General features: G+C 36.6%; 1 protein-coding gene and 1 non-coding gene across 5 annotated transcripts in view; one reads left to right on the top strand and one right to left on the bottom strand.

Moving 5' to 3' along the window:
• Positions 1-20,432, top strand: part of EHBP1 (EH domain binding protein 1) — a 291,044-nt gene that overhangs the window by 31,259 nt on the left and 239,353 nt on the right. The gene's annotated exons all lie outside the window — the stretch shown is intronic.
• LOC126025072 (U6 spliceosomal RNA) lies at positions 18,716-18,822 on the bottom strand. The gene has a single exon (XR_007501120.1). It is a non-coding gene; the product is annotated as a U6 spliceosomal RNA (small nuclear RNA).

Raw genomic sequence — 20,432 nt, 5'->3', positions numbered from 1 at the left:
TGCGTCTGATCCAATATGGATCTCGGTTCGATCCCTGCCGTCCCATATGGTCCCCCTAGCTGGGAGCAATTTCTGAACATGTAGCCAGGAGTAACCCCTAAGTGTCACCGGGTATGGCCCCAAAAAATCAATTATGGTTTAGAAATATAGTTATAAAATTGGTGAGATTTTATAAAGATACAGATTAATTTGCTGTACTTCCAGTGTGCTTCCCTTTTATCCCAAGTCTTTACCTTTATTAAAAAGAAATGGAAGTATTCTATTATAAGCAAATTAACAACATAATCAAAATCATTATAAAACTGAATTAAATGCATTAATATATATGAACAAAATTTTAATGTTTGCCAATACTCCTAACTGCATTTAATTGAGCAACTCCCTTAAACACTCAGATTTACTATAATGTAAATTAAACAAGTCATTTCAAGAGACATGTCTATATAACACTTACCTGAAGAATTAAAGAATTACTTTTTTCTTCTTGTCTTTGGGCCACACCTGACTGCATTTAGGGGTTACTTCTGACTCTGAGATCAGAAATCACTCCTGGCAGACTTGGGAGACCATATGGGATGGTGAGGATCGGGACCATATGGGATGCTGGGGATTGAACCCAGGTCCATCCCAGGTCGGCAGCATGCAAGGCAAATGCCCTACTGCTGTGTTATCGCTCTGCTCCCATTACAATGTTCTTTTAAACCAGAATTTACTTTAAGTAAGCACCACATTTTTTCCAGGTTGTACTTTACCTGATGTCATCCGATAATGTATTTTTGACCATTTGCATAAACGAACCAATCAGTATTCATTCATTCATTCATTCATGCATTCACTCAGTAAGTTATTAATTATGAATATTGTGTTGGGTACTCATTGGAAAAGATACCTATAAAAGTAACAAAAATAATATATTCTACATTAGATAATATAGACATATTTAAAATATATATTATATAAGTTATAATATTTTGAATACACAATAAATACATACATAGTATAATAGGTGGATTAAAAAGCAGGGAAGGGTATAGGGATTCTCTTTATGGTCATGTGAATGTATGAGCCATTTGGCATTGTAAATTATACAAAGAAAATGGAAGTTTGCTTGTTAAGGTAATTTTAAAGGTCTTTTTAAGAAGTTTTATTAAAATACTTTGTGAGTTATTTGAGAAAGTTTAGAAAGTAACCTTGGGGAAATTCTTTCTAAACCTTTTCCTAGGCTATACCTCCCCTCAGTGGTGAATGATGAAATTGACTCTTGTCTGAAATACCAGTTCTGTTCCTGTTGCAATAAAATGTATCAGTGTTGTACATTTTCTTATTTTTAAATGTACTTTCACTTTAAATACAAAACAGGTAGTGATTTTCAAAGGACTAAAATATTTTTCCTTAAATATCTGGTTTTTTATTTTAAAAGTTCTTGGAAAATTGTTCTAATACTGAAAAGGTGTACTTTTTGAGAATCTTGATATCTTTGTATTTTGTGTTACAATTTCAGTCAGTAAAAAGGTTTACATTTTAGGGCCCGGAGAGATAGCCCAGCGGCGTTTGCCTTGCAAGCAGCCGATCCAGGACCAAAGGTTGTTGGTTCGAATCCCGGTGTCCCATATGGTCCCCCATGCCTGCCAGGAGCTATTTCTGAGCAGACAGCCAGGAGTAACCCCTGAGCACCGCCGGGTGTGGCCCAAAAACAAACAAACAAACAAAAAGGTTTACATTTTAATATATACATACATATTTTTTAATAAAGAAAGGGACTACCAAAAATATGTTATACTAACAAATTTTTGGACACATAACATACTGGTATATATGTATGTGGAACAAACACCTTTTGCTCATTTTGTTTACTCATAATTCTGTGTGACTCAGTTATTAGTAACTTTATTTTACAAGTTTGAGAAATGAGGCTTAGGGAGCTTACATGACCTGCTAAAGGAAGTCAAGTTTTTGTCCAGTCTTGTATTTGCCCGTGGCCTTAATCTTTAATGCCGCCTCACAGTCATAAAGACAAAATGAAAGAAATCATTTGAAATTGTAAAATTAATCTGCCATTTTTAGTAATAAACCTGGCATATATTTGTGTATTAGATTAGCAATGGTGGTTATGGTACTGTAATTATTGTAGATATTCAATCTGAAAGTTGTTGGGATTAATTACAAAACTGGTGTTACCATCACAAAATGGAATTGTTTAATTTTTTTTCCCCCAAACAACTTTAGTCTCTGTGTGTATTTAGATAATGCTGTCATCATTTTATTCATTCTTTTGCTTCTGGCACAGACAATTTTCCAGTTTTTTCAGTGCTTGCTTTTCAGGATTAGAAAGCTACTTGCATATAAGTTGAAACTTTAGAGATGATTTTTTGCCCCTGCTGGCTTTGTGACCTTGAACAAGTTCTTTAATTTTTTATAGCTACAGTGTAGTCAGGTATAAAATGATATTAATATCTACTCCATAGGTTATTGAAGATTAGAAATAATGTATGTAAAGCATCTAACTCAGTATTAGGAATAGCTATTTTTATAATTTTCCTTTTTGTAAGACATATTAAAATTAAAGGAAAGGAAGCTAGCATTCCAAATTTAGTGTTACTGAATTTTAGTTCATCTACTCTTTTATACTATTTATACCTTTCAATAGTATCTAAATTTTATCATTATTTTAAAAGAAGTGTCTTTGCAATTTGTAAACTTCTTACTTGGATTAAACATAAGAATATTTTCATCTTTCTAAAGTTAACACCTTTTGATTATTTTTCCTTATCAATTTAATCCAAAATAAAAACCAATTTTTTCCTGAAATTTAGAATGCCTAGTAACTTCTTAATAGCTACCCCTGAGTTTGACTGTTTTTATTCACAATTCTTCAAAAACAAATGCAAGTGAGTTTTAAATTATACATTTTGAATGATTAACATTATAATTCTTCTTAGTGATTATAAAGGTATGTAATAAGACAATATTTCTTTTTAAATCTTCCTTTATGGGGCCGGAGTGATAGTGCAATGGTAGGGCATTTGCCTTGCATGTGGCTGACCCAGGACAGATCAGGTTCGATCCCCGGTGTCCTATATGATTTCCCAAGCCATGAAGCCATGAACGATTTCTGAGTGCATAGCCAGGAGTAACTCCTGAGCGACACTGGGTGTGGGCCTAAAAACAAACAAACAAACAAACAAACAAAAAACTCCAACATCCTTAGTATAATAGTATTGTTTCCTTATCCTGGCAGTTGACAGTATAGATTTTGTCTTTAAGGTGAATCTCAACAAAAGTATCTAGGAAGCAAAATTCTTTTTCTTCCTGATATTTAAAGTTGTTTAACTTAAATAAGTATCTTTTTAAATTTTTTATCCATATTCTTAAATATTAAAAAGTTTGGGGCTAGGGAGATAGCATGATGGGATCTTTGCATGCAGAGGCCCTAGTTTTTTACTTGGTAACACCTGGTTCCCCACAGCCCCATCCCAACATTGCTGGAAGTGACACTCCCTACCCCACAGCACTGCACAGAATGTGTTTGAACTCTGCATCTGGGACCCCAAAACAAAGTAAAACAGAAATATTTAAAAGTTTTGCATTTTATATTTTTACTTTCTTAATGAATAAAATGTATTTCTGTGGAGAATACCAGTCTAGCTCAAATTTATTCATTCAGTCTGAAAACAAATAATACATATTTTATTGCTCATATTTTTTTTTTTGTTTTGTTTTTGGGCCACACCCGTTTGACGCTCAGGGGTTACTCCTGGCTATGCGCTCAGAAATGGTGGGATGCTGGGGGATGGAACCGAGGTCCGTCCTACACTAGCACTTGCAAGGCAGACACCTTACCTCTAGCACCACCTCTCTGGCCCCTCATATTTTTTTATTAACATTAAAGACACAGAGTCAGATAAAATTTACAGAATTATTTTTAGTTATATATTTTCATCTTACATTTTAATTTACATTAATTTAATTTAATACATTTTAATTTATATTACAATTGGTATCCTCTTAAATTTAAGGTATTTCATATTTATACCTAGTGCAGAGTTTTATTTATTATTACTATACAAAATAATGATTCATCATTTAAAAATCAACAGAGTTAATTTTGTAACATGAAACTGATAGATTAATGAGAATGTCATTTAAGTAAAGGAATAACTGAGAGAAAAAAGTTATATCCTTAGGGTACTAGAAGATGTACAGAGGGGCAGAGTTGAGGATACCTCTTGGAGGTGATTGTAAAGCTTAATTTTCAAAGGGAAAAAGTAGAGTTAAGCAGCAAAGACATTCCAGGCAGAATTTGATAAGGACAAGAGAGAGAATGGTAAGTTTAGAGAGGAGAAACTAATGAAGAGTTTAAAAACCCTCAGCCAACTAGAACAAAAGATGAGCTCTCCACTAATAAGCAACAGATCTGTTTTTGACTGTTGTTTAATTATAAGCTTGTGATCAAATTATCTTGAAGGAGTATCAGGTTGTTTTCTTGGTACCATCTAGCTGGCTATAACTGTGAACAGGAAGATGGATATTATATTTTCTTGGTAACTTTATGATTATTATTTACTCTATTACTTCTAGAAACCTTTTAAATGGGCAATATTGAATATTAATTCTGTTAATTCCAAGGCAGGTACTATAAATGTTGTTTTATTTCTTTTATTGGATTGTGTTGAACAAGAATGCTTCCCCAAAGTTGCATGACAATATTATACCAAGAATAGGAAAGGTAGACATATAAACTCAAATTTTCTGGCTTCGCAGATTTGTTTGAATTTGTCAACATTAAAGTTATATTCTGATAAGCTGCATTTTCCAAATATTTTGCTTTTTACAAATAAAAATTTTTGACAGCCCCTCACTGATTAGGTCTGTGATGCTGCTTTTCCAACAGCATTCTTCCATTATATCTCTGTCATATTAGGGCTATTATTAATTAACTTAAACTTTTTCCTTATGTCTATTATGGTGATATGTAATCAGTGATCTTCATTGTTCATGAGGGTGTCATGAACTAGGTCTGTTTGAAATGGTAAACTTAAAAATGTTTGTGTATTTTTTTTAGTTTTCCACTAACCAGCTTGTTTTCCTCTCTGGGGAACTCCTTAGTCGCTAAGATGGAGTTATGTTGAAGTTAGATTGAGTCCTACAGTGAATGTCTAGGAGTTGAAGTGAAAGGAAGGGTTTTATTCTTGAAATGAAAAGCTAGAACTAATTAAGCTTACTGGAGAAAACAAGTAAAAAATCTAGAGAGGCTAAAAGCAGGTAAGTTATAATGCAAAGAAGAGCATTCGAGAGAATTTAAAAGTGCTATTCCACTAAATGTATGAAATATAAGAAATCAAAACAATAAAATTTTTTTTTGGGGTCATACCCGGCGATGCTCAGGGGTTCCTCCTGGGTCTACACTACACTCAGAAATTGCTCCTGTCAGGCTCGGGGGACCGTATGGGATGCCAGGATTCAAACCATCGTCCTCTGCATGCAAGGCAAATGCCTTGCCTCCATGCTATCTCTCCGGCCCAATAAATTTTCTTAATTTATTTAAACACAATAGTTTACAAAGTTTTTCATAATACAGTTATTCTTAGCATTAAATGTTACATCATCATTCCTACCATCAGTATAACATTCCCTCTACCATTGTTCCCACTTTTTCTACCCCGCTCCCCCAACCTGTCCCCTTGGCAGATACACACTTTTTTTTGTATTTGGGCCATACCTGGTGGTGCTTAGGGGTTACTGCTAGCAGAATGCAGATTCAGAAATTACTCCTGTCAGGGGACCATATGGGATGTTGGAGACTGAACCTGGGCTTGCTGTGGACAAGACTAATAAATGCTCTACCTTCTGGATATTGCTCCAGCCCCAAAATAATTCATTTTATATTGCTTGTAACAACTAAATAGCTGAACTGAAGGAATTAACAAAAATATTTGAAAAAGAAGTTTTTTTGAAAATTGTTACACAGTAGGGTAATTAAGTCATTGTATGAAGGTTTACTAAGTTATTTATTGCTAGTTGAGCTTTCTGTCTTGTTAGTTTGGTTTATATAGATTAGTTGGCTTCTATGATTCTTTTTCATCCAATTTGGTGTGCTCCTGTTGGGGTGCTGTTACTGAAATATTTGAAGACATCACATGACTTCATTTGCCACTGAGCACGCCAAGAACTTTTGATGTATGGGTATTGGCCAATGAGCTGACATTGCAGCAGGTGTGACATATGGGTATGGCTTCTTGGATCTCCAGAAGTACTTTGGGCTGGAGGGATGCTCCCACCATCATTCCCACAAAATCTCAGAGCAAAAAAATTCTAAAATGGAGAAAGTTTCAATAATTTGGGTAGATTGAACAAGCAAGCATTCCCCTAAGCTAAAGCCTAAACAGATGTAGACTTTACTAAAACTCTCTTACGTTCAATGAGAAAAGTGTTAAGTGAAAATACGCAGAAATTTGGAGCTAAAAGAGATTTTTTGATTCATAAGGCTTAAGAAAAGAAGCCCTTTCCATAATATAGAAGTGCAAGGTGGAGCAGCAAGTACTGATGAAGAAACTGCATTAAGTTATCTAGATCTTGTAGCTAACATAATCGATGAAGGTTGGAACACTAGGCTACAGGTTTTTAAAACATAGTTGACACAACTTTCTATTGAAAGAAAATGTCATCTATACCTTTTAAAAAGAAGTTAGTGGTCATCATTTTAGTTTCAAAGGTCAGACTGCTTCTCTTGTATAGTCCAGCCCTTCTCTTGTAAAGAGCTAAACCATATGGTGAGTTTAAGTGAAGCCAGTACATTGAATATTTCTAAGCCTAAGGTCCTTAAGAATCATGCCGAATCTATTCTGCTTCTGTTCTAGATACAGAACTAGAAAATCTAACAACTAGTTTAATGTATGTTTAAAATCTTCTGTTGAGACCTACTGTTCAGATAAAAAAGTTTTCTTTAATATTCAGTGAGGTCAGGGAGATGATAGCTCAAAGGGCAGGCACATTTGCCAGATGCCTTGAATTCAATCCCTGGCATAGCATCACTAGCCCACCTAAATCTGCTGTTAGATATGGCCCAGGTGGCCCCCAAGCACAGTCAGAATGTATGGTAGTTTCTAATACAATCAGATCGAAGCAGAACTGTATTTCCCTTTGAGCACCAAACTAGTAGACTTTTTTTTTTTTTTTTTTTTTGTTTTTGGGCCACACCCAGTAACGCTCAGGGGTTACTCCTGGCTATGTGCTCAGAAGTTGCTCCTGGCTTGGGGACCATATGGGACACCGGGGGATCGAACCGCGGTCCGTCCAAGGCTAGCGCAGGCAAGGCAGGCACCTTACCTTTAGCGCCACCGCCCGGCCCCCCCAAACTAGTAGACTTTTAACATCAGGCCAAGTATTGCTGAGAGTAGCATTTGGGCCCCCTCCCCCTAAGTTTTTATTGCCAATATTCCTGGCAACACAAGAGACCTAATGGACATGTTCAAGAAAATTTATACCATTTTTATGCTTGCAACACAGCAGCTATTCTACTGTTTTCTAATTTGTGGGTTAATGAGCCATTTTATCTCTTAAATCTTACAAAAATATGTGTTTAGAGATGTCACCAAGATAGCAGTAGAGGAGGTTAAGTTGTTAAGAAACAACTTATTAACATGAAAGACATTATTACTAAGTGCCTCGCAGCTTGAGTAAGACTAAATCATGTCAGAGACCAATGTACAATGTACTAGGATGTCAAGATAAGTTTATGTTTTATTGGCCTGAAGGTGAGTAAAGAGAAGTGCCTGGATGCTCACTATGGCTGGATGCTATGGCTCGAATTAGTGCACAGAGGACAGGTCTGCTGGTCCAGCTTTGGTTTCTGGGGAGGAGAAAATTAAGTCTGTTTGGATACACACTTAAGTGTAATTCAACTGATGCCCCTATGGAGGAATTGAGATGCCTTTACACAGAGACCCTAGCAAGGAACACAACAAAAAAGAGAGCTCTCTACTCACCCCATTCCCCTTCTACAGACCCTATTCCTCAGCACTAGTACTGACATCTTGAAAGGTTCTAACAACAGGTAGTGTGTTAGCAGTGCCAGAATTGTGAACCATCCTTCTTCCTCCCCAAACCAGTTCATACAGCAGCTGGATCCCCACATGTACCTTCTCTATCATACTGATAGCTCAATTTCAAACAGTGGCCCTAGAACCTATATAAGCTAACAGAGACCTGTTCCCCACCCCCATTCTCCCATCAATTTAAAAGACATAGCACCACCTGCTGGAGAAGTTGAAGTAGTTCAGTGCTCTTAAGTTGCTGTCCTGATGAAATACAACGGAAACTTAAAAAGGGGCCAGGGAAGTGACTCAAAGTTCTACTTTGCATGTGTGAGCACTAAATGCAATCTCAAGCGCTGCTGGATTCCCTGAATTTCCCCCAGACAACATGGGGAGTAATTCCCCCACCCCCAACACCACTAATGTGTCCCTAAACCAAATAAACAAACAAACAGAAGCAATGTGGAAGTTTGAAGTTGCAAAATGGGGAGACAACATTTTTAAAAATTATTTTTCTTTAAAAAACTTAAAAATTTTTTTAAAACTATAACTATCTTCAATCCTTAGGGTCAGTCAGGAGCCATGAATTTGGAGTCAAAAGCCTTTGCCAGCTAAAAAATTCATGACTCACAGAAAGTTCAGGTGATGGGTTTTTTTTTGTTTGTTTTGCTTTTTTTTTTTTTAGTAATAAAGGATGTTGTTGTTATTGTTGTTTTTGGAGCACACCCAGCAGTGCACAGGCATTACTCCTGGCTCTGTGCTTAGAAATCATTCCTGCAGGCTTGGGGACCAAATGGGATGCCAGAATCGAACTCCAGTTAGCTGTGTGCAAGGCAAATGCCCTACCAGCTGTGCTATTATTGTCTGGCCCCAACAATAAAGAATTTTAAAATTTAAACAGATACACATTCAGATATAATGGTATTGTACACATAATAGACTTCAGTTACAGTATGATTTAACTCAAATGTGCTGTGAAACCAAAAAATATTATGGCTCTTTATTTTGATATCTACTTATTGGAAATTGTGGTTTAGAACTAAACCTACAATATCTCCAAGATGTAATTATTCCTCTACTTTTTTCAAAGAAAAAATAAATGCTTTTCAGCTCCATTTATTTACAGGATCTCACCCTGTTTGACTAGGTAAAAGACTCAGTGTATTTTCCAGGAATAAAACAGCTATACTTTCTTTCATTAATACTGCATACTTTTCATTAACTTAAATCTAGGATTATATTTTCAGCCCCAAGCCTCATGAATTTACTTTTCTGAAGTTCCAATGGCTAAGTGATATATGAATATCAACACGCACATTACAAAAATTAGAAACATCCCTCTCCCATGTAAACAATATAACAAATTTTAGTGTAAGTACCAATTAGAAATTGGTACTTACAAATGCCTGGCATTTCCTTTAGTATAGTCTTATTTGTAGCCTGCCTGTTAATGTTCACTTCCTAGAAATGTGATCCATCTTTAGTAGGATAAATTCCTGTTTACATGCCTTATATTTGAAAGTGACTATGAGTTAGATGGAGGAAGATTAAAAAGAACATAAAGAACATGTTCCATTTTTGGTTTTCTGTTAACCTAGTAACTGACCAAATACATTCACTTTCTTGCCATCCAGCAGGAGTGAAAGAATTTTATCACCTCACCTTCTTGATCAAGTTCAGGAAACAAAGGGAAATAGGCTAGCTTTCTAAATAAAAAGTTGCACGAAGAATATGGTGGAGGGGGGCAGGGGCAAAAAAAAATATCTAGCACCTAGCATAAAATATAGCTGTGTGGACATTATTGACTCTGTTCTGTAAATAATGAATACCACTTTTGTACACCGTCAGCTTAGGAACTCTGGCATTTTGAAATATGTTATCTACCTATAATGAACAATTTATGTGTGTGTGTGTGTTTGTGTATGTGTGTGTGTTTGGTCTATACCTATATGAGGTACCAAAGATCAGACCCAGGCTTGCTGTATGCAAGGCAAGCACCTTATGTACTGCACTGTCTCTCCAACCGCAGTTTTAATTTTTTTCCCCAACCCAGTTCCTGAGCTTTGTTTATCCATGAACCTGTGCATCCTTCCTTCAACTCTAAATGGGAGTTTAGCTGGTTGAAGTATTCTTGGTGAGGCATTCATTTACTTGACTTTTTTCACTATATTTTCACTATTCTACCACTGTATTTGTCTTGTGATAAATCTGTTGTAAATCTTACGGATGCTCCTTTGTATATGATTTTCTTTTTTGATCTTGCTATTTCCAGTATTTTCTGATTAGGACAAGCTTTTAGTTGTGTTTATTGGGTCTCTTTTAGCTGATAATTTTCAGTCATCCAGGATATGGGTGCATGCATTTTTCAGCTCTGGGAACTTCTCAACAATGATGTCTTTGACTATTGATTCTTCATTGGTGTTTTCTCCTGGCTCTTTGTGACCCTAGTGATAGTTGTTTCTATTTAATTTATCTCAAAGGTCTACTGTAATTTGTTTATTTTGGGATATTTTCCCATTCTGATAATTTATTTTGGCTCTTTTCCATCTTCTGCTGTTTTATGGAGGTGTTATATAGCTCATCTTCTTGCTAACTGGTTTTTTTCTTCAGCAGCTGTTACTCTGCTTGTGAAGCCTTCCAATGAGTCTTTCATTTTGCCCACCAAGCTTTTCTGTTCTGTCATTTTTGTTTAGAGTTTTCTCATTTCTACTTTCATATCCTCTTGAGCCTTTTGGTTGTCCATTTCATGGTTCTTTGGGTTTCTTGAACATCTCAACATTGCCTCTTTAATATTCTGATTAGAGGTTGTATACGCTATAGTGGCCGATACTATTTTGGTCTTCAGAACTACCATCTTCATTTGCTAAGCGCAGTGGTTTCTATGTTGCTTTCCCATTGAAACTGTTGTCTTGAGGCTCATTGGCTATAAGAAATGCATGACCATGGAGCGAACAAAGTCAAACTGTTCTCTGTGCATACTGACATGGGTGAAAATGGCTCTTCTGAATCAAAGAGGACCATGATGTTGGTCTTTCTGTTTGTCTCTGTTTCTTGGAATTGTGTGGCCTACTAGAGTTCAGCAGGGTTGGCTGGATGAAATAATTCATTGTTGGAAAAACTACTTTATTTTTTTGGTTTTTGGGTCACACACAGCAGCACACAGGGTTTACCCCTGGCTCTACACTCAGAAATTGCTCCTGGCAGGCTTGGGGGACCAGGATGCCAGGATTCGAACCACCGTCCTTCTGCATGTGAGGCAAACGCCCTATCTCCATGCTATCTCTCTGGCCCAGAAAAACTACTTCTTATGTAAATAACAGTATTTTGTTACTAAAGTGAAAGTCCTCATTTTATGCTTATAAATCTAATGTGCTCTTTGTAGTCAGCAACCGGAGGAGGTTTAGCATAAATTCCCAAGTAGCACTTGAGGGTTGGGTGGGGAGAGCTGTTTAGCCCAACTCAGTGGTGCTCAAGGCTTATTCCTGACTCTTTGCTGAGGAATTACTTCCCACAGTGCTCAGGGGATTGTAGTATTGAGAATAGAACTGGGATCCACTGCAAATAAGGCAGGCTCTTAATTCCTGTACTATCTCAGTAGATCTCCAAATAACAATTTTGTTTGTTTTTGGTCACACTCGACAATGTTCAGGGGTTACTCCTTGCTTTGCGCTCAGGGATCATTCCTGGTGGTGCTTGGGGTACCATATGGGATGCCAGGGATCAAGCCTGGGTCAGCTGCATGCAAGTCAAAAGCACTCCCTGCTGTGCTATTGCTCCAGCCCCTGAGTAATATTTTAGTTTAAATTCATCCCATATTAAAATTAATTTGTAGTTTTAGAAGATGATCCCATTAGAATAGAAAAGTAATATTTTTGCATTGAATAGAAATTTATATTTAAAATTGGTAATAGAATAGATCTTATTTTAATGGATTCTTACTGTCTGCAAAAACTTTATTTCTTCTAAATGAATATAAGTTGATTAAAAGAAAAATTCCAAGAGTCTCAGAAAGACTAAGACTAAGTACATTCAGCTTTCTCTAAAATAAAAATGGTCTAAACATTCATTTTATAGTAGAAGTAATTTATGACATGTAATTTGTTATAGTTATTATTGATTCTCGATAGAATACTGCAGCCTATACAAATTAGCTAAGGCCATTTAGCTATTCTTACTTCCTGCTAGCTGAATTCAAATGTTTTTTATATAGATGAGTAAGAAAGACTCAATTACTTTCAGTTCTAATTTTTTCTAACTAGTAGAAGGAGGAAACCGATAAACAAGATAGTCAGCTATCAAAATAAACTTCTAATACATATTTAAAATCAGCAGTACTTGATTTTTAATGTTTATTATTTAACATGTTTATTAATTAGACATATAAAGTTAGTAGTAAAAGATACCAGAGCTGTGAATCTGCCTGAACCCTCTTTTACCCCAGTTACAAAGCATTAGAAAGAGCAGATACTTGGCAATTGTGTTGCAGGATTCTAATGATAGTCCACACTTATAGTAGAATAGTGCTTAAGACTTTTTAGTTAGCTACTTTTGTTTTTCTTCTTCTCTCTGAATATGTAAAGAAAACTTTGTCTTATAATAGAATGGGTTTTGATACTGTTTTCAGTGATGCCAGCCACTTTGAGAGTCCAGTTTATATATCAAAAGCATCTATATAATTCTTTGCTCAAAGACAACTGTGAAGTGAGTTACAAAACAAATTCTTAAATATCAAAAAATATCCTTTATGTAATTGAAGACTTATATTATGGAATTTAATATAACTGCATTCATGATGACAGAAGCAACTGGAATAGTTTCATGAATCATATCCTATTAAAATGGAGTTTTTTACTTTACAAGAAAGATGAATAAACCATGTGATTACAGTGATGCAAGAAAAGAGGTAGGTTGAAGGTTCCTGGAGTGTGATAAGAAGTGGTTGCGTCTCTGTTGGAGGCACGGGTCAGTCTTTTAGGATGAGTTAACATGAATTGTGCTTGAAAGACTTTGAAAAGTTTACCTGCCAGATAAAAATGTATATGGATAGGGACTAGGGCAAGAGAAGAAAGTGCATTGGTAAGAGCACAGAAATAAAATTGCTACAGTTTCATGCCTAATGCATGGAGGGCACAGAGATTGAAACTGCCAAGCTGAGCAATGTCCACACTGTGACTAACCTTGTATACTATAGAAAAAAATTGAACTTTGTTTTAGAGACTTACAGATCTTTTTTTTTTTCAGTCACCAAAAGAATACCCTCTTCACCAGTGTGACATTCCCACCACCAGTGCTCCCCCCCTCCCATTTCTCTCCTCCCACACTGCCTGCCTGTATCCGAAACAGGCATTCTACTTCTCATTCATTAACATTGTCATGGTAGTTCTTAGTGTATTATTTCTCTAACTGAACTCATCCCTCTTTGAAGTGAGTTTCATATTGTGAGCCGGTCCTTCCAGCCCTCATCTCTGGGCATTATTACAATGATGTCTTTAATTTTCTTAAAACCCATAGATAAACGAGACTATTCTGTGTCTCTCTCTCCCTCTGACTTATTTCACACAGCAAAATAGTTTCCATGTTCATCCATGTATAGGAAAATTTCATGACTTTATCTCTCCTCTGACAGCTGCATAATATCCCATTGTGTATATGTACCACAGTTTCTTTAGCCATTCATCTGTTGAAGGGTTTCTTGGTTGTTTTCAGATTCTGGCTGTTGTAAATAGTGCTGCAATGAATATAGGTGTGAGGAAGGGATTTTTGAATTAGATTTTTGTGTTCCTAGGGCAGTGATGGCTAACCTTTGTGAGCCTGAGTGCCCAAACTGCTAAACAAAACCAAAGAATTTCCTCAAAAGTGCTAGCACGTCAAATAAACCTTAATAACAAGATTTTAGTATCTAAAAGCTATGTGGGATGCACCACATATCTTAATTGCGGACCTTCCCGCATGCCAGCTGCAAGGCCTTCGCGTGCCTCTGGTTCTCCTCCGTAATATAGCCCTAAAAGAGTGGTATAGGTGGATTATATGGGAGCTCTATTTCTAGTTTTTTTTTTTTTGAATCTCCATATTGTTTTCCATAAGGGCTGTACTAGATGGCATTCCTACCAGCAGTGAATGAGAGTTCCTTTCTCCCCACATCCCCACCAGCTCTTATTGTTCTTTGTGATGTGTGCCAGTCTCTGTGGTGTGAGATGGTACCCATTGTTGTTTTGATTTGCATCTCCATGATAATTAGTGATATGGAGCAATTTTTTATGTGCCCTTTGGCCATTTGCATTTCTTCTTTGAGAAATTGTTCATTTTTCTTGTTAAGTTCTGTCAGCAACTTATATATTTCAGATATTAGCCCCTTGTCTGACGGCTATTGGGTGAATAGTTTATCCCATTCTGTGGGTGGCTTTTGTATTGTAGGCACTATTTCCTTTGAGGTGCAGAAGCTTCACAGTTTAATGTAGTCCCATCTGTTTATCTATGTTTTCACTTGTATGGAGAGTGCTGTTTCTGCCTTGAAGATGCCTTTAGTCTCAATGTCATGGAGTATTTTACTTACATGTTGTTCAGTATACCTTATGGTTTCAGGTCTGATATCCAGGTCCTTAATCGATTTGGATTTGACCTTTGTGCATGGTCTAGAATGGAGGTCTGAGTTTGCTTTATTTGCAAGCAGCTGACCAGTTGCCCCAACACCACTTGTTGAGAGGCTTTCCTTGCCCCTTTATCAAAGATTAATTGATTGTATGTCTAGGGAACATTTTCGGAATACTGAAGTCTATTTCACTATCTGAGGGTCTATCTTTGTTCCAATACTATGCTGTTTTAATGACTATAGCTTTGTATACAATTTAAAATTGGGGAAGATGATGCCTCCCATATTCTTTTTCCCAAAGATTGCTCTAACTATTCGTGGGCGTTTATTGTTTCAATTGAATTTCAGGAGTGTTTGATCCACTTCTTTGAGAATGTCATGGGTATCCTTAGAGGGATTGCATTAAAATCTGTACAATGCTTTGGCGAGTATTGCCATTTTAATGTTGTTAATCCTGCCAATCCATGAGCAGGGTACATGCCTCCATTTCCTTGTGTCTTCTTCTATTTCTTGAAGCGGTGTTTGTAGTTCTCATTGTATATATCCTTCATGTATTTAGTTGACTCCAAGATATTTGAGTTTGTGTGGCACTAATGTGAATATTATTGCTAGAAGCTTTTTAGTAGAGTCCTTAGGGTTATATATATATATATATGTCATCTGCAAACAGTGAGAGCTTGACTTCTTCCTTTCCTATCTGGATGCCCTTGATATCTTTTGCTTGCCTAATCTCTATGGCAAGAATTTACAGCGCTGTGTTGAATAGGAGTGGTGAGAGAGGGCAGCCTTGTCCTGTACCACATTTTAGACAAAAGGTTTTTAGTTTATCTCCATTAAGAATAATATTTGCCATTGACTTGTGGTAAATGGCCTTGACTATATTGAGAAAAGTTCCTTCCATTCCCATCTTTGATGAAAGTTTTTATCAAGAATGGGTGTTGGACCTTATCGAATGCTTCCTTTGCATCTATTGATATGATTATATCGTTTTATTTTTCTTTTTGTTGAGATGGTATATTATGTTGATTGATTTACATATGTTAAACCATCTTTGCATTCCTGGACTGAATCCTACTTGTTTGTGGTGTATGACCTTCTTGATGAGGCATTGGATCCTATTTGCCAGAATTTTGTTGAGGATCATCAGGGATATTGGTCTATAGTTTTCTTTTCTGCAGCATCTCTATCTGGGTGATGTTAGCTTCATAAAAATTATTTGGGAGTGTTCCTGATTTTTCAATTTCATGAAAGAGCCTCTCAGAATCACATGTACTAAAATATACAGTTTTGTCTGGATTCTATGATTCTGTTTTGTTTGCTTTGGGGCCACATATGTCTATGCTCAGGGCTTACTCATGGCTCTGAACTCAAGAATTATTCCTTGTGGGCTCAGGGGATTGAACCCAATTCAGTCACATGCAAGGGAAGTGCCTTACCCACTGTATATCGCTCTAGACCATGTTTTAAGACAAGTTTTATAGAGAAGTTTTAAGCAGAGAAGTAAATTATTAGATTTATATTTTGTTATCTATTTGTAGCTTTTGAACTTTTTCTTATAGGGTGGAGCAGACCTGGCTATACTCAGGGCTTACTTCTGGCTCTGTGCACAGAGATCACTCCTGGTGGGCTCAGGGGCCTTATGGACATGCTGGGAACTGAGCCTGGGCCAACTGTGTTGCAAAACAAGTGCCCTTACCTGTTGTACATTCTGTACTCTCCAGGCTCCCAAACTATATTTACTTTATCACTGAGAAATAAAGTTTTACATTCTGGTCAAGTATATTTATGAAGGCACAGGTGAATAACAAATGATTCATAAAATGTGCTGTGGAATACACTTTGTACTTATTTTATTCTGATGTTAAAAGATGTTGATTGAGAACCACTGAATTGATTTTACAACTTAGAAAATTGGGTCATAGTCTTCAGCAATATTTCCCAAAATGCTAAGTGCCATCTTGGTGAGGGGCACACTGAAATTATGTCGTGGTGGTGGTAGAAAACAGAGAAAAGTCCTGAGCAATGAAGAATGAGGGAATATATTCCAAAGATGATTGGACATACACATTTTTTCCTGTGTCATTCCATTGAGTAAATGCTTTAAATTTATTTTTTTTATTAGAATACATACTGGTCTGTCTTTTGTGGGGGGTTGGGTCATACCTGGTGGCACTTAAGGGCTACTCCTGTCTCTGTGCTCTGTGCTTTTTTTTTTTTTTTTTTTTTTTGGTTTTTGGGCCACACCCTGTGACGCTCAGGGGTTACTCCTGGCTATGCGCTCAGAAGTTGCTCCTGGCTTCTTGGGGGACCATATGGGACGCCGGGGGATCGAACCTCGGTCCGTCCTAGGCTAGCGCAGGCAAGGCAGGCACCTTACCTCCAGCGCCACCGCCCGCCCCCTGCTCTGTGCTTTTTGAAATAGATCCTGGCATGTCCACGGGACCATATGGGATGCCAGGGATTGAACCCTGATTCATCCCGGGTCGGCTGCATGCAAGGCAAATGCCCTACTACTGTGCTACTGCTCCAGCCCCATACTAGTTTGTCTTAATGTGTTTTTTTTGTTTGTTTGTTTGTTTGTTTTTGGTTTTTGGGCCACACCTCGTGATGCTCGGGTTACTCCTGGCTATGCACTCAGAAATCGCCCCTGGCTTGGGGGACCATATGGGATGCCAGGGGATCAAACCGCGGTCTGTCCTAGGCTAGTGCGGGCAAGGCATATGCCTTACCTCTTGCACCACTGCTCTGGCCCCTTAATGTGTTCTTTTTATATGGATTGTCCATTTTTCCCTCTGTGGTGTAAGATTTGTAATATTGATTCAGTTATTTTTTCAGGATGCCTGACTCCTTGCACAAAATAAACCATAAGAAATAAGCATTTTCTTTATTCCTAAATCATCCTTTTATACCTTACCTTACTTATTTGTAAGAGGTGCCAATCTCATTTTTTTGAACCCTCTGATTGCTTGATTGTTACCATTCTGTCTTCTTTGGTGGCTTGTCCATTAATTGTGTCTATCATATTCCTGTATAGAACCAAATAAGCTTTGTTATAAGCCTTCCGATCATGCAAATTTTTTTAAGATTTGTATTTATTTATTTAATAAATTTTATTGTTATCAAAGTGAATTACAAGTCTTCCACAGTAATGTTTAAGGTACATAGTGACAATGAATTAGGACCATTCCCACCACCAATGTTTTACTCCCTCCACACCTGTTCCCAGCATGCATCCCATACCCCCCACTTTGCCCCATGGACTGCTAGTGTAAGAGGTCTCCTTTGTGTATAGCTTGTTGTAGATTGGGTATCGATTCTTGTGTCGTTGACTTTGGGTCTGGTGCAGTTATGCAAATTTAAATCAGTTTACTATACTTCTACACTGTTATTTTTTTTCCACTTGTGATTCAGTATGGTAGATCAGAGTTTTGTTATGCAGTTATCCACACAATTTGTCTACCAGGTATTTACAAAGGACATTGCTGGACTGTTCTCAGGCAACAGTCTAAGAGGTATTTGGAAGTATAATCTAAAGCAGGGTGATGGGAGGGCTGAGAACAGAAAGTGAGGGACCCCTTTTTTCACTTTATTAGTCTAAAAACCTCCCAGTTTTTATCTCTCTGAGCAGGTTCATCTCTCTGACTTTCAGGTCAGTCCAGCTGCCATCAAGGCAGAGTCTTTATCCCTGAAAACTTCAGGGATGACTAATTCTGTTCAAGTGGAAGGTGTACCTCCTTCTCTAACCCAGACTTGCTAGCTAGAGTTTTATCCCCCCCTCACTTAACAGCAAATCAGTCATAATCCTGCCTAAATTCAATAGAAGCACATATTAGATGCTACCACTTGATGGAAGATTGGCAAGACTAGAAACTGTAGGCTGAGAAATATTTTTGTTGGCAATCTGCAGGCTTTATATTGAAAACATAGATCTTTAGTTTTGACTTTAAGGCCTGCCATAAATCTTCTGAAACTTGTTAGCTTTCATAATTTGATTCTATACATTTTGCATAATCTCTGTAATTTATAATTTACTTTCTCTGCAGCAGAATTAAGCATATATCTCTGATAGTATTTTAATTAATTAATTAATTTTTAAAATATGGAACACTTCATGAATTTGCGTGTCATCCTTGCACAGGGACCATGCTAATCTTCTCTGTATCATTCCAATTTTAGTATATGTGCTGCCAAAGCGAGCACCTGATGGTATTTTTAAATATATGTGTGAGGGGCTAGAACTGTATGTAGTAAAGCAGGTAGGACATTTGTCTGGTACATGGCTAACCTGGCCTGTATTAATCCCTGGCACCCCATATAGTCCTCTAAGCCCACCAAGACTCATTCCTCAGTTCAGAACGAGGAGTAATTCGTGAGCACTACTGGGTATAGCCCCGAAACAAGAAAAATAATCTGTGAAAATTTTTTGGTGAAGGGCTATTCAAAGCAGCAGCCTTGTGAGCCATTTGAAGTACATTAATTATGTACTTCATAATACTCCTCAGAATAGCTCCATTTATCTTTCTGGAACTAAATGACCAATATTATTGGTAATTTAATGTTGAAAGTTTTCTAAATGTATGAAAATACATTCTCACACCCACTACTAGGTTTCTTGAAGTAGGATGCTGAAACAGATTTAGTTTATAATAGGCTCAATATCAAAGCCTTGCGCTTTTTCATTACTGCTAGAAAGTAGATTACCTAATATTCTCTTTTCCTTAAGTAACTTCACTATTATGGTTTATTTTCACTATTAAACTACTGTCAAAATTCTGATGAATACATTTGTTTAGCTCTCAAGTAGTTCTGTCATGTAAAATTGTGCTTAATAGATATCACTTAATAATCTGCTGACATAAATCATTCTAACTGGCTTTAAAAGTGTATTTTTTAAACTACAATATGCAATAAAGAAATCACAGAGATAAGAAATAAAGAAAAATTAATATAGCGAGTTCTCCACTTCATTACCCTTGTTAGTGTTTTCTTTCATGAAGTAGCACTGCTTGTCTATTTTGAAGAATGTATCTGAAATATTCATTTAGGGTAAAGCTGTTTAGAGTATTATAACCACTTGATGGCACCCTTTGATTTAGTACAAACCTCATTAGCCATACCATAATGCAGTATAGTATTTGTAATGGAATAACACATAAGAACTAAAGACTGCAAGGTATCTGGTTAATGTAGAGATGAAATGAATGCAAAAGCAAGGCTAAGCTTTCCTGACCCTTCATGAGAGAATAGATGAAAAAAGGAAGAATAAGCTATTGTGCCAAAGGGAGATGATGAAATTCAAGATCCACATACATAATCTCTGGCTCAGCCTCTGAAATGTTAATCCCTGGTAGAATTATTTGAGCTATAGATTGCAGTTTATCATCAAAATGGCACTGTGTCAAACAATACGTTTTCATATGTGTGAAGTTTAGAACTATCCAATTTTAATATAAAATGGTTCACAGAACACTGGCTAATATTTAAGTAGTAACTCTTAAGGTTGTGATTCAGTGGACAGAGAAGGGTGGTTTCTTTACTTCAGAATACTAATTATATTTTAGATTGAGGGCTTTGGAGGGGAGTATTTCCTTTTTTTTAGTGACAGTTTAGTTTCAGTGCCAGGAAGAAAGGATTTTCAAAGAATGATTTTTATTAAATTAAGTAGCTTATAAATTTTCTCTTTTATATGCTTATGGTATTTTTATAATAGTAGGATAATTCTATAATATTCTCCCATATTTTTTAAAAATAGTTTCTTGGCCCTGGAATTATTGCCATATCTCAAAGACCAGTTTCCAGAATTCTTGAGT

This window comes from Suncus etruscus, chromosome 12 (assembly GCF_024139225.1).
Source record: "Suncus etruscus isolate mSunEtr1 chromosome 12, mSunEtr1.pri.cur, whole genome shotgun sequence".
In the NCBI taxonomy this organism is placed as follows: domain Eukaryota; kingdom Metazoa; phylum Chordata; class Mammalia; order Eulipotyphla; family Soricidae; genus Suncus; species Suncus etruscus.
Note: the sequence above shows the minus strand (reverse complement) of the source record. Positions and strands in the feature narration are given on the sequence as shown.